Source organism: Somniosus microcephalus, chromosome 1 (assembly GCF_052327205.1).
Source record: "Somniosus microcephalus isolate GS21.2 chromosome 1, FLI_Smic_1.0, whole genome shotgun sequence".
NCBI lineage: Eukaryota > Metazoa > Chordata > Chondrichthyes > Squaliformes > Somniosidae > Somniosus > Somniosus microcephalus.
The window spans coordinates 231,964,957-231,978,141 of record NC_140987.1 but is presented as its reverse complement, the minus strand read 5'-3'; positions in this window follow the sequence as shown (position 1 = coordinate 231,978,141).

The following is a 13,185-nucleotide window of genomic DNA, read 5'->3' as shown; positions in this document are numbered from 1 at the left end:
GACGGGGCGACGTCCAGGATTCCCACATCTACGGGTGTTCGGGAGACAGAGCGCCCATAGCGATCGATGGGAGCGGTGAACGGGATGCAGAGGAGACCGCCGTATACGTCCACGAGGGAAGGTGGCCAGGATGGCTGGGGTCCAATTTGTCTCAGTACTCCCGCCAAACCGGATTCACGTACGGGGAAGCCTCCCTCCTGTGCCCCAGGGTACGAGTCGTTACCACAAGGGTCAGCGTCACCGTTGGAAAGCAAATATGATTATTGTGCAAAGGACACATTCCACTGGATAGATGGTGGTGGATCAGAAAGTTGAGCAAGGACATGAGGAACCCCGAAGTCGAGTGGGAACGGTTGGGGAACAACACCCATCGGACGATTACCGGGACTCATGGAGGACTAAGCGTGTGTCGGGACAAGTGGTGGGAACCGGGTCAATGGATTTATATCTGTATGTGGGGGTCAGAGAAGGTCTGCCCTGCAGGCATATCCATTACTTTCCACTGGCAATGGCAGGACGCTGGGGAGGGGATGAAGTGTGATACCAGCCTGAAGGCGTGCGCAGTCCCATTCTCCCCGATCCTAGTCAATGCTACTGAGCTGGTAACCCACCCCCGTAAGCCACTGCCCACAGCGCAGGCGGCGAGGTTATCCAGGGAAAGTTGCCCCACCGCCACCGAGGGACCAGGAATGGGTTGGCACTAGTCCCCACCGATCAGATGCTGTACCAGGGGGTGCACTACGTGGTAGCCTCCGTGATTTTAAATCTCACCGAGGTACATTTACCAGAGTGGTGTCTGTAAAGTCCGCGCCTCAATAATACACGGATTTCGGGAGAACAGTTTAACAGGTACTTTACTGAACAAGAGGCAGCTTGAAACTGAAACTACAGAAGCCTGCTAGGGCCATTTATACAGGGGTGGTCACTGCCGGTACTGCAGTCTAAGACCAGTTATTCCCTTAAAGGTACATACAAAACAATTCCTCCCCTTTTAGATAAACAGTACATAACCTTCATTTAACAACTAAATAATAACGAATTACAATTACAATTTTCTCAGTAATATATACATCAACTGAAATAGTCATTTATAAGTTCAGTCTTTGAGGAGGCTTCTTGATCCGGATTGGATAGCGCCTTTCTCGAGTATCCGGTTCTGGCGGTGGATTCAATCCTGGCTCATTGTCATTGGTTGGTTCGTCAGCTTCCAATACCCCTGCTTCTGAGGTAGACGCAATCTGTACTTCGGGCTCATTACCAGGTGCACATGCTTGTGGTACAGGTTTGGCTTGTTCCTGTGACTCTAGAATCTGGTCAGCATGGCGTCTCACGATGCTCTCTCCAATGTCCACTGTGTACATTAGTGGTCCCTGCTGTGTGCATATCACGCCTGGCTGCCATTTTTCTGTTTGGTAGTCGTGGGCCAAGACTGGTTGCCCTATCTTGAAGCTCCTGGTTGGCTTCTCATTTATGTGCTGGAACTGCTTATCCTCAACATCTCGTCTTATGTTTGGTTTGAGCAAATCCAAGCGACATCTTAGTCTCCGGTTGAAAAACAGTACGGCTGGAGTTTGGTTGGTTACTGCATGTGTCGCATTCCGGTAAGCAAACAGGAAGTTATCCACCTTGTGTTGCAGTGGTATGTCGTCATTATACATTGCCTTTAAATCCTTTTTAAAGGTCTGAACAAACCTCTCAGCCAATCCATTTGTGGCTGGATGAAATGGGGCAGATGTGTAATGTTTCACCCCATTATTCTTCAGGAACATCCGGAAATCCTCAGACACAAACTGTGGGCCATTGTCAGAACAGATCTGTTCTGGCAACCCATTCCTGGCGAAGATGGTCCTTAGGACTGCAATAGTTTTCTCCGTGGTGGTGGAGGACATTTTAATGACCTCTGGCCATTTCGAATGGGCGTCCACAGCGATTAGAAACATTGAGTCCATAAATGGACCAGCGAAATCAATGTGTACCCGTTGCCATGGAGATGAGGGCCACTCCCATGGATGTAGCGGGGCCTGTGGTGGAGCGTTTTGGACCTTCTGGCATCCTGTGCATCTCTTGGTCATATCCTTGATTTCTTTATTGATTCCCGGCCAACACACAAACGCCCTGGCTAGGCTCTTCATTTTTACCCCTCCCAGATGACCCTCGTGAAACTCATTGAGTACTCTATCTCTTAACTTGGGTGGAATTACCACTCGGAATCCACACATCAAGGTTCCCCGGCACACTGACAGCTGTTCCCTCCTTGGCGAGAATTCTGGCAACAGTGAGTCGCCATATGCTGGCCAGCCCTTCACCGTCAAATCATAGACCTGAGAGAGTGTCGGGTCATTTCGGGTTTCCTTCTCAATACTTGCGTTTGTAACAGGCAAACATTCGACTATGGTCGCATGGAATATCTCCACCAGGTCAACTGCAGGTGCTTCTTCCGCCGTAGGCAACGGTAAGCGCGACAGCCCATCAGCGTTTCCATGTTGTTTCGTACCTTTTTTACTCTATGTCATACTGATGTGCCCCTAGAAAAAGTGACCATCTTTGCAGCCGTTGCGCCGTCATCACCGGAACGCCCTTCTTTGGGTTAAAAATTGAGACCAGGGGTTGATGATCAGTCAGTAGGGTGAATTTCTGCCCGTGCAGATAGTGATTGAACTTCTTCACCCCCCACACCAGGCTGAGGGCCTCCCTGTCAATCTGGGTGTAGTTACGCTCAGCTGAGGTTAGCGAGCGCGATGCAAAGGCTATTGGCCTCTCTGAACCCTCACGGAATTTGTGTGGCAGCAAAGCTCCAATGCCGTAAGGTGACGCATCACAAGCCAACCGAATCGGTAGTGTTGGGTTGTAGTGGGCCAATACTTCTTTTGAAGTGATTTGGCATTTACATTCCTGAAAGGCATGCTTACACTCATCACTGCATTTCCATGTTACACTAGTTTGAAGGAGGGCGTTCAGTGGGTGCAGAATTGCAGATAAATTCGGCAAGAATTTATGGTAATAGTTCACCAACCCGAGGAACGACCTCAGTTGCGACACATTTTCTGGTGCTGGAGCCTTGACTACACCCTCAATCTTGTCCGGCGACTTATGCAACCCTTCCTCATCAATCATGTTGCCACAATATGAGATTTGTCTCCTGAAGAACTCCCATTTGGGACGGTTGGCTCGTAGCCCATATTCCTGCAATCTCGTGAGCACCTGTTCCAGGTTGGCAAGGTGTTCATTGTCATTTTCGCCCGTAACCAGGATGTCGTCCAAATAACAGTGGGTCCCCGGGATCCCTTGCAGGACTTGTTCCATTGCCCTCTGCCACATAGCCGGGGCCGATGCTACCCCAAATACCAGTCGATTGTACTGGTAAAGGCCTTTGTGAGTGTTTATTGTGAGGTATTTCCTAGATGCTTCTTCCACCTCCATTTGTAGATACGCTTGAGCCAGGTCAATCTTTGTAAAATGTTTCCCTCCAGATAGTGAGGCGAAAATATCTTCTATCCGCAGAAGCGGATACTGTACTGTGTGCAGGACTTGGTTCACAGTCACCTTGAAGTCCCCACAGATGCAAACCTTCCTTGGCTCCCCAGTCGTACTGCTCACTGCTTTTTTCATTACAGGAACGATGGGTGTGGCCCACTCACTCCAGTCCAATTTAGACAGCACCCCCGAACGTTCCAGACTCTCCAGTTCAGCTTCCACAGCTGGGCGTATCGCATATGGCACCGGTCTGGCCTTGAAAAATTTTGGGGTTGCGTTATCCTCAATCTTTATGGTTGCCTTTACGCCTTTTAAAGTCTCAAGTCCTTGTTGGAACACCTCTTCCGCGTCAGATAGAATTTGTGACAGACGTCCAGGTGCGACGTCATCATCTTTTTTGTCAGTCAGAGTTAGTGCCAGAATGGAATGCCAATCCAATTGTAGTCTTTGGATCCATTCACATCCCAATAATGGTGGTCCTCCATCTTGTAGTATATACATGTATAGTTTCTGTGTTTCCTTTCCGTTATATTCAACTGGCACCCTTATTTTTCCTCTGGGGTAGACCTTTTGCCCCGTGTATGTCTTCAATACAATGGACGTGTCCTTTAAGGGTATGTGTGAGAATAGCCGCTCATAGTCTCATCGATTCATGACAGTTAGGGCTGATCCTGTGTCCAATTCCATCTTCACTGGGGACCCTGCTATCATGAGGGTGACCCAATTGGTTCGGTGATCCTCTTTTGCGATCACGTTGTGTAACTTTAAACAACTTAGTCGCCTGTTCCCGGAGTCCTTATCACTCTCCTGATCTTCTGAACTACTATCTGTCAGTTACTTTACTTTCCTGTACTGTTCCTTAGTAGTTCTTGTCGTGTTGGTCTCCTTTCCCGACCTGCAGACTCTTGCTATATGTCCCATTTTCCCGCATTGCCTGCATATTTTGTCTTTAAACCAGCAGTCCTTCTGCTCATGGGTTGTTCTGCCGCAGCGATAGCACTTTTTGGCTCCATACACCATTTCGTTAGTGCTGTATTCTTGTGGTTTCTGTTGTATTTCCGCAGCTCCCCGTGCTGCTGCTTCGTAGGATACTGCCACGCTGAAAGCCTGTTCTAGCGTCAGGTCCTTTTTTGAAAGTAGTCGTTTCTGGGTTCCTTCACTCTGGAGCCCGCAGACAAACTTATCCCGTAAGGTATCTGCCAGTCCTGCTCCGAACTGGCAGTGCTTCGATAACTTGCGTAGTTCCGTAAGATAGTCAGCATTGCTCTCATCTTTGTGCTGGTTTCTTTTATGGAACTTGAATCTTTCTGCTATCAGCCGTGGTGTAGGGCTTAGATGTTCCTGTAAGATATGAACAATCTCCTCAAAACTTTTCTCCATTGGTTTAGCTGGGGTAATTAAATTCCGAAATAGGCCGTACGTACTCGCACCCATCAGATTTAATAATACTGACGCCCTCTTTCCATCAGCCACCTCATTTGCCTTGCAGTACACTTCAATTCTTTCCACATACGTGGTCCAGTCTTCTACCTCATTGTCGAAAGCAGTGATACTGCCACTTTTTGGCATCTTGGGCGATTTAAAATGGCGCCTTCCGCGCTTTTGCTTCTTCCCCAATGGAATAAAATGGCGCCTCCCGCGCTTTTGCTTCGTCCCCAACGGGATAAAATGGCGCCTCCCGCACTTTTGCTTCTTCCCCTTACTGCCACGCTTCTCCTAGCGTTCTACGGGGTAATGGCGGCGACCCGCAGCTTCGGCGCATCTCACTTTCCTTCCCCCCCGTTTTGTTTCTCTCCACTGTCCTGTTCTCGAGCACCGACCGCGGCCTGTGCACTCCACCCTCTCTCTCTTGTTTTCTTTTCCCGGCGACGCTGCACGGCCCGATTTGTAGAGCCGCTCGATCGAGCTTGAGCCCGCCACAGTCCGGAAGGATCAGCGCGCTACCTGCTACCAGCACGATTCGCTGGAACCACAGTCTCTCCCGCAATTCTCCAAACACCGATGGATTCTTTGGGCAGTTGTACTCGGTCGACACCCGTTGCTCAGACTACGACCTTCCAGGACCTTCCTTTCAGGCGAGATCCCCGTGAGATGATGCCACACTGCAGGTGAGTTCGAACTTACTCGTCGCCACTGTAAAGTCCACGCCTCAATAATACACGGACTTCGGGAGAACAGTTTAACAGGTACTTTACTGAACAAGAGGCAGCTTGAAACTGAAACTACAGAAGCCTGCTAGGGCCTTTTATACAGGGGTGGTCACTGCCGGTACTGCAGTCTAAGACCAGTTATTCCCTTAAAGGTACATACACAACAGTGTCCCAAAGAAACAGAGCAGCTATACTAGGCCCTATTAAAGCACGTGTTCAAGAAGTTTTACAAGTTCGATTTTGCCCACGTGGACAAAACCGAACTGTACACCACACACAGGGAGGCAAAGAAGGGGCGTATGGAATGATGTTTTTACTGCGTTTAATACTGGGTCCTCTGTCATCAACAGTTTGGATGACATAGAGCTGCAGACCCAGATAAACGGCTTAAAAACACAGATAAAGAAAATATTACTGGATGAGAACAAGGTAGTGGGCTCGGAGTTGCACGAGGACCATGCTATGACGGTCCATTTAAAGGACATCATAGCCGAGCTGGAAATGTATGCAAAGACCGTAAATGCTCTCATTAGGGAGGACAGAAATGCTTCTGACCAGGCTGTGCAGAATGAGGTGTACGTGTTATACGGGGCGTGGTTACTGGGCGAGGGCTGCATTAATCTGGAGGATTTAAAACAGGGTTTAGTCCCCTCCTGGATTAGCAACAAGCACCTCGCAGCCCTCCACCCTTTTGAGAATGCATTGAGCCCGTGTCAACTCCGGCTAGCCTCCGAAGCCTATCCAGTCCCCGTGGATTGTGGGCGGTCCAACCACACAATCATGGGAGTAGTAGTTAGAGTGCCGGTAATGGGTAGGACAGCCCGACCCGCGCCGGTATACAGGGTTGAGAACATTGGAGTCATTCAAGGGGTTGCACACATTCGTTTCACAGCGGTCCCGCCTTTCATCATAAAGTGGGAGCACGCTATGACAGGTACTGACCTCTCAGGGTGCCGGAGCCGGGGAGCACACATAATCCTGTGTCCCCAGCACATGAATGCCTATTCAAAACCACAGTGTGGGTTCAGAGCTGCTGGCGCGAAACCTATAAATTGTACCATGGAGGCAATGGCACAAGGCCATGTTCCCCGTCAAGTAGCAGATATAGGAGGTGGGACATATTGTGTCACCACCGGCGCGTCCCACTACCAGCATGGACACCATAGCTGGCGTCCAGTTAGTGACAGCAGTTTCTGTTTTAAACCCGAGGCAGAAGTTCAAGTGGCCCAGGAGTGAATTGTCCCCATTACTGAACCCTCCACTGTTCACCTCACTGTGAAGGAGAATTTTATGAATTTGCAAAAGTACGTAGCCCACTTTGGCTATGAAATTCCCCCTCTCCCTGAACACCTTACCAAAATACTCAAAGCCGTTATAGTTTCGCAGAAACATTTTTACACTCTAGAGCAGAAAACATTAGAAATAGGGACTAAGATATTGGATATTGTGATTCCACCCTGGTGGGACATTTTCAATAATATAGAGTTCCCTTCATGGATCAGACTGGCTTCCCACATTCTCGTGGTTTGTCAGTTAGGGATAGTGTTGTAATTAGTTTGTATTCAGTGTAAGGGAAAAGGTCAGTTGTCAGAATTCCGAAACCAGAGGATCTGGAAGGAACATTATGTAAAGGTAGAGGGAGATACGTCGGTTTAAGTCTTTTTCCCTGTAGTTTGATTAAAGGATTGTTGATTTTCTTGTGTTTGTTATTTTTAATAAAGGTTTTTCTGTTGTTTTTTTCTGACGCGGTTTAATAAAGATATGTGTACCAAGTGGCGTAGGGGTGTTGGACCTCCTCCGTGCTTGGATGTGTGTAAAGTCTGTAATTTATCCCAGGTATGCTTAAGTACACTACATTTCCACGGAATGGGAAGTGCATGTGTCTTGGGTGTATTAGATAGGTAATTACAGGGGAAGGTTGATTATGGAGGGTCAGAAAAATTTTGCTCACCGTAAAAGTATGATACTTCAAGCAAGTTTTAGTATCACAGGGGAGAGTGTAAGATTTGCAAAATTTCTACATTTCCCCAAAGGTTATTATTAATAAAAGGGACCCTGCGTGGACATTTTAAATCAAAAAGGATACCCAAGATGGCGTCCGCGCCTTGTGGCATAAAGCCTGTGAGATTTTAAAACTTGGACTCTGCGACGCAGGCAGCTTGTGGAGAAATCGAAACCAAAGCTGCAGTTTCTGTGAAGAGAGACTTTGCATTTTGAATACCAGACTGGACTTTGAATTATGTATTAGATCAAATTGGAGACAAATCTAAACCCAGTTAGGCCTATCGTTAAGGTCAAGCAGTTTGCATAAATACTGTAACCGGCAACAGATTAAGGAAGTCATCGAGGCTGGACAGGCCCATCAAGGTGCATTCATAACAAAACAAGTCAATTATCGGGCCGGTAGATACAATTACCGGCCATCTAATAACAGTTAGTATAGATTGCTACCATTATTTAAAATAGCCCGCCAAGATTAAGACAAAGAACTAACCTGATTTGGCGCGCAGGTAAGGGTTTTTAAAAGGAGTATAATTGAAGGCCCCGGGTAACAATCGCTCTCTGCTCTTCTCTTCTCTCTGGCCTCTCCTTGCTCCTCACCCTCATGGCTGTTGCTCTTTCCCTGTCCCGCGCTTACCCCCTGGCCTTTGCCCGTGCCTTTCCCCACTCCATCTGGAATCGCCCAGGCACTGCATCGGGCGGACACGGACAATTCAGGCCAGGCGAGGCAGGACGTGACGAAGGCGAGGAGGTGAGACCAACTGAGGAAGACAAACTGAGGAAGACCAAATGAGGAAACGAACTGAGGAGATGAACTGAGGAGACGAGCTGAGGATAGGCTTCGAATCATCGGGCCTTCAGTCTCAGCTGAACTGCGACTATCTTCATACAAACTCAAACTGTCGGCCGAGGAAGAGGAACCATCATCCCTGCAAGGTAAAGCACCCAAGCAGAGACTTTAACTTTGGGGTACTCGAACCTGGACAATGCCCTTGCAGCACTCGGAGACCACGTGACGACTGCAGGCTCCAGGGAGAACAAAGAGCGAACCCCAAGCCCCACTGCTGTTTTGAATTCAGCGGATCTTTGATTGGTGAGCATAAATTCTGGCCCCTCATAGCTTAATCTAGTTAGGTATAGGGGGTGGGATAAGAATAGTTAAATAGTTGTTTTCCCTCGATGTGCCATGTGTTCCCCATTCCCTGTATAAGTATAATTATTTGTATTTGCCTGTAAAAGTTTATACTGGTAATTTTTCATAAGATTGTGTTAATTTCTTCTTCAATAAAAATCTTGGTTTTGTTCACATCCAGCCACCTGTCTATTCGAGTCTTTTCTGTATCGCCGCCTGTACCTAAGCCTGGTGTCTAGAACCCAGGGGCATGGGAGTGATTCGAACCGCTCAGAGACAGTCAGAGGCATAACTGACCGGGTGTACGTGCCAAACACCACCACACGCCACCCCCTACACATTAGACAAGTAAATTGCGTACGACATACTAGCAGTTTGTAATGCCCTCCTTCAACTATCAAATACTGAGACAGATGGGTCACAAAAGTGTTAAAATTATCTCTTAAAAAAAATTCTTCAGTCTGTTTCTTCATTCTAGAGGCCTGGTGGTTGAGTTACAAATCACATACCAGACCTTTTCATTCCAAGTCAGTTGTCTTAACCTGCCTTCACTGGGAGTCTCAAACCAATTTAGAAAGGTATATACTGCTGGAGTGCAGATTTATTTGTGTTAGGCTTCCAGGACCAACAGAAGCATGCTTGTGCCTATCGTGAATTGGAGGAGTATTAAATTATATGATAATAGAGTTAAATCAAACTTTTCAAATTCAGCAGGCAAGCTGATGACATCATCATAAATATTCACTGATGTCCTGCCCTGGGTTACAGCAAAGGGTCATAAAACAGATAGTAAGAGCTACAAAGAGAGTTTGAAAAGAAACTTGCAAGGGATATCAAAATCAATACAAAGAATTTTTACAATTACATTAGGAAAAAGAGGGTGGTCAGGAGTAATGTTGGCCCATAAAAACTGAAAGCGCTGATCTTGTCAATGATAAAAAGGAAATGGTGGACATGTTGAATAATTACTTTGCGTCAGTAGAAGAAGAGGATAGCATGCCAGAAATCCCAAGGAAATTAATATTGAATCGGGGACAGAGGCTCAATAAAATTAATGTAAGTAAAATAACAGTAATGAAGAAAGTAATGGCACTAAAGAGTGACAAATCTCCAGGACAAGATGGTTTCCATCCCAGGGGTAAAGGAAGTAGGTGAGCACATTGCAGATGCCCTAACAATAATCTTCCAAGTTCTCTCGATTCTGGAACCATTCCTTTAGATTGGAAAATTGTGCATGTCACTCTGCTGTTTAAGAATGGCGAGAGAGGGAAACCAGGGAATTATAGACCAGTTAGCCTAACATCTGCTGTTGAGATATTGCTAGACTCTATAATTAAGGATAGGGTGACTGAACACCTTGAAAATTTTCACTTGATGATAGAGAGCCAGCACTGATTTGTGAAAGGTAGGTCGTGCCTGACAAACCTGATTGAATTTTTTGAAGAGGTGACTAAAGTAGTGGACAGGGGAATGTCAATGGATGTTATTTATATGGACTTCCAGAGGTATTTGATAAAGTCCCACTTACGAGCCTGTTACCTAAGACAAAAGCCCATCGAATTGAAGGCAAATTATTGACATGGTTAGGAAATTGGTTGAGTGGCAGGAGACAGAGGCTGGAATTTTACTAACCTCGGCAGGTCCGTGGCAGGCGATGTCAGTGGCAGGTCCTGACCCCGCTGCTGGCTCCATCCCACTCTGTGAAATGAATCGGCCAAGTAGAGGAAGCGGGTCTGGTGACGTCATTTGATGACACGTCATCAGCCGGTTTCCTTAAAGGGACCATGTCCAGATTTATTTTGACGTTTGTGCTGTCAGTATTCTACAGCATTGAGGGGCTGCAAGCACTGACAATTACTGCACAAAGGCACAGGGCTGCACCCAGGCTCTCCCATGACTCCCTTCATATGTTATGGAGGGAGTCAGAGCATGCAGCGTGATCCTCTTCCCTTCCCAAGGGCAAAACAGACGTCTCCAGGAGATCAACACAGCCTGGTTGCATATTGCAGAGGAGGGCACAAGCAGGAATGTTGGACAGGAGGACCTGGGTGCCGTGCCACAAACGTTTCAATAATCTCAGTCGATCAAGAAACGTTAGTACAAAGCCACACTCAATCTCATGCTGCTGTGCCTCTCATCACATCCCCATCACTCTGCCTTCCCTACCCTACTCCTGCACATCCTTCTCACACCAACTTACCTTGCACCTCCACCCATCCCTCTCTATCTATATTATCACATCCTGATCTCACCAGCCACCCCTCACACTCACCCTCATCCTAGTGCAATCATGCCAACTAGGTAGGTACTTGTGTGTTTTATGCAATGTTCATGTAAAGTTTCTGTTAATGTGATGTCAAACATTGAAACCTTTATTTTCAACACTTGGGGCTGGATTTTGCCAGGCCCGAGGAGGCGGGAATGGAGGCGTGTGGGGTGTTAAAATTGCACAAAGAGGTGGGCGGGCCCAACCCCACCTCCATCCCACCTCCAATCAATTTTCCCAAATGCGTGGTTTCTGATCCCGTCTCCGACCCCCTCCAAGAGGTGGGATACGCCCTTAAGGCCCTTAACAACCACTAAATTGCCTCTGTAATCCAATTTTGAGAGGCCTTTCCGATTTTAACACGTTTCCCACGTGATTCACGCCTCCTCTGAAACACAACGGTGAAACATGGCGGGAGCACAATTGGATTGCTGACTATCAGCGGCAGCACCACCATTAAATAGGAGATTTGATCAGTCATCATTTGCAGGTGACAGGACTTTGCTGTCTCAGGTCTGGGGGAACTTTTAGCAGGGATAACCATAGCTGTGGAAGTTTGGAGCTCGACACCCATCTCCAGTGTGAACTCCTGGGAAACACCTCTCGCCACCTTGACTGAGCGCTTCCTCAACTGAGGCGTCTACCAGAAGCATGGGAACCATTTATTTCCTTTCCTCCTGGACATCAGATTTGGACGAAGACCAGCTGCGGCAGCAGCAGAACCCTGAACAACAGCAGCACCAACTGCAGGAGCAACAGCAGGAGCGCCAAGCTGCTGCTCACCCACCTGAAGCTGCACAGGCCAGAAGGCGCCAGCCTATGGAAGCCCGTCGGCGCAGGAGATACCCCCAAAACAGGGCCTACAGACAGAGGATCAGCTACCTCAACATGAGTGAGCAGCAGTGCCAAAGGCGGCTCAGTCTTTCGCGAGAGGTAATGGGTGACATCTGCGCAATGCTGCAGCAAGACCTGGAGCCCAAAGGAGCAGGTGGACACCCCTTACCAGTGGTCATCAAAGTCACCACCGCACTCAAATTTTTTGCTTCAGGCTCATTCCAGGGAGCAGCATCAGATATCAGCAGCATCTCCCTGGCGGCCGCAAACACTTGCATCATGCAGGTAACCGATGCCCTCTTTGCCATCGCGCACAATCACATCCATTTCTCCAAGGATCAAGCCGGTGTAACTGCACGTTCGGTTGGATTTGACAATCTGGCAGGCTTTCCAAAGGTGCAGGGCGTCGTTGACTGCACACATGTGGCCCTTAAGGCACCCCATCATAAACCAGGTATTTTTGTCAACCGCAAGGGCTTCCACTCCCTCAACGTGAAGCTGGTGTGTGACAACAAGAAGGAAATTTTGCATGTTTGTGCCAAGTACACTGGCAGCTGCCATGACTCCTTCATACTGCGCCAGTCTAGTGAGCCTCCACTCTTCAGTCCACCAGACCAACTAACGGATGGCTACTTGGAGACAAGGGCTATCCCCTGAAGACGTGGCTAATGACGCCATTGAGAAGCCCATCCAACGAAGCTGAGGAGAGCTACAACTACAGCCACATTTCCACCAGATCAAAAGTCAAGCAAACCATCGGCATGTTGAAGATGCGCTTCAGATGCCTGGATAGATCAGGTGGAGCCCTGCAGTACTCAGCAGCCAGGGTCTCCAGAATTGTCATGGTTTGCTGTGCACTTCACAACATGGCACAGCGTTGTGGCTTGCAGATTCCTGATGACCAAGTGGCTCCTCAAATAGCCTCTTCAGATGAGGAGGCGGAGGAGGAGGAGGAGGATGAAAATGAACACCTTGCAGAGGCCCATCAACCAGCGGCAGCAGTACGCGAGAACATTGCTGCCCGGGATGCAAGGAACGCACTCATCTTTGCCAGATTTGCTTAGCCTAGCCAATCAAGCACTTTTGCCTTGCAGTTTCTTACCAGAGCATCGACAATGGCCAAGAACCAGAGGATTCCTGGCACTCTGACCACCATACTGACAATTGCAAGTAATCCTAAGCCCTCAATGTGGAAGTCCCATTTGCAAAATGACACATGCCACAACTGCAACAGTTGCCATCAGAATTTTTATTTACAATAACCAACTGATGGCAATTTAAAAATAAACACAACATTTCACCTAAGTGACTACCCTTGTGACTATTTG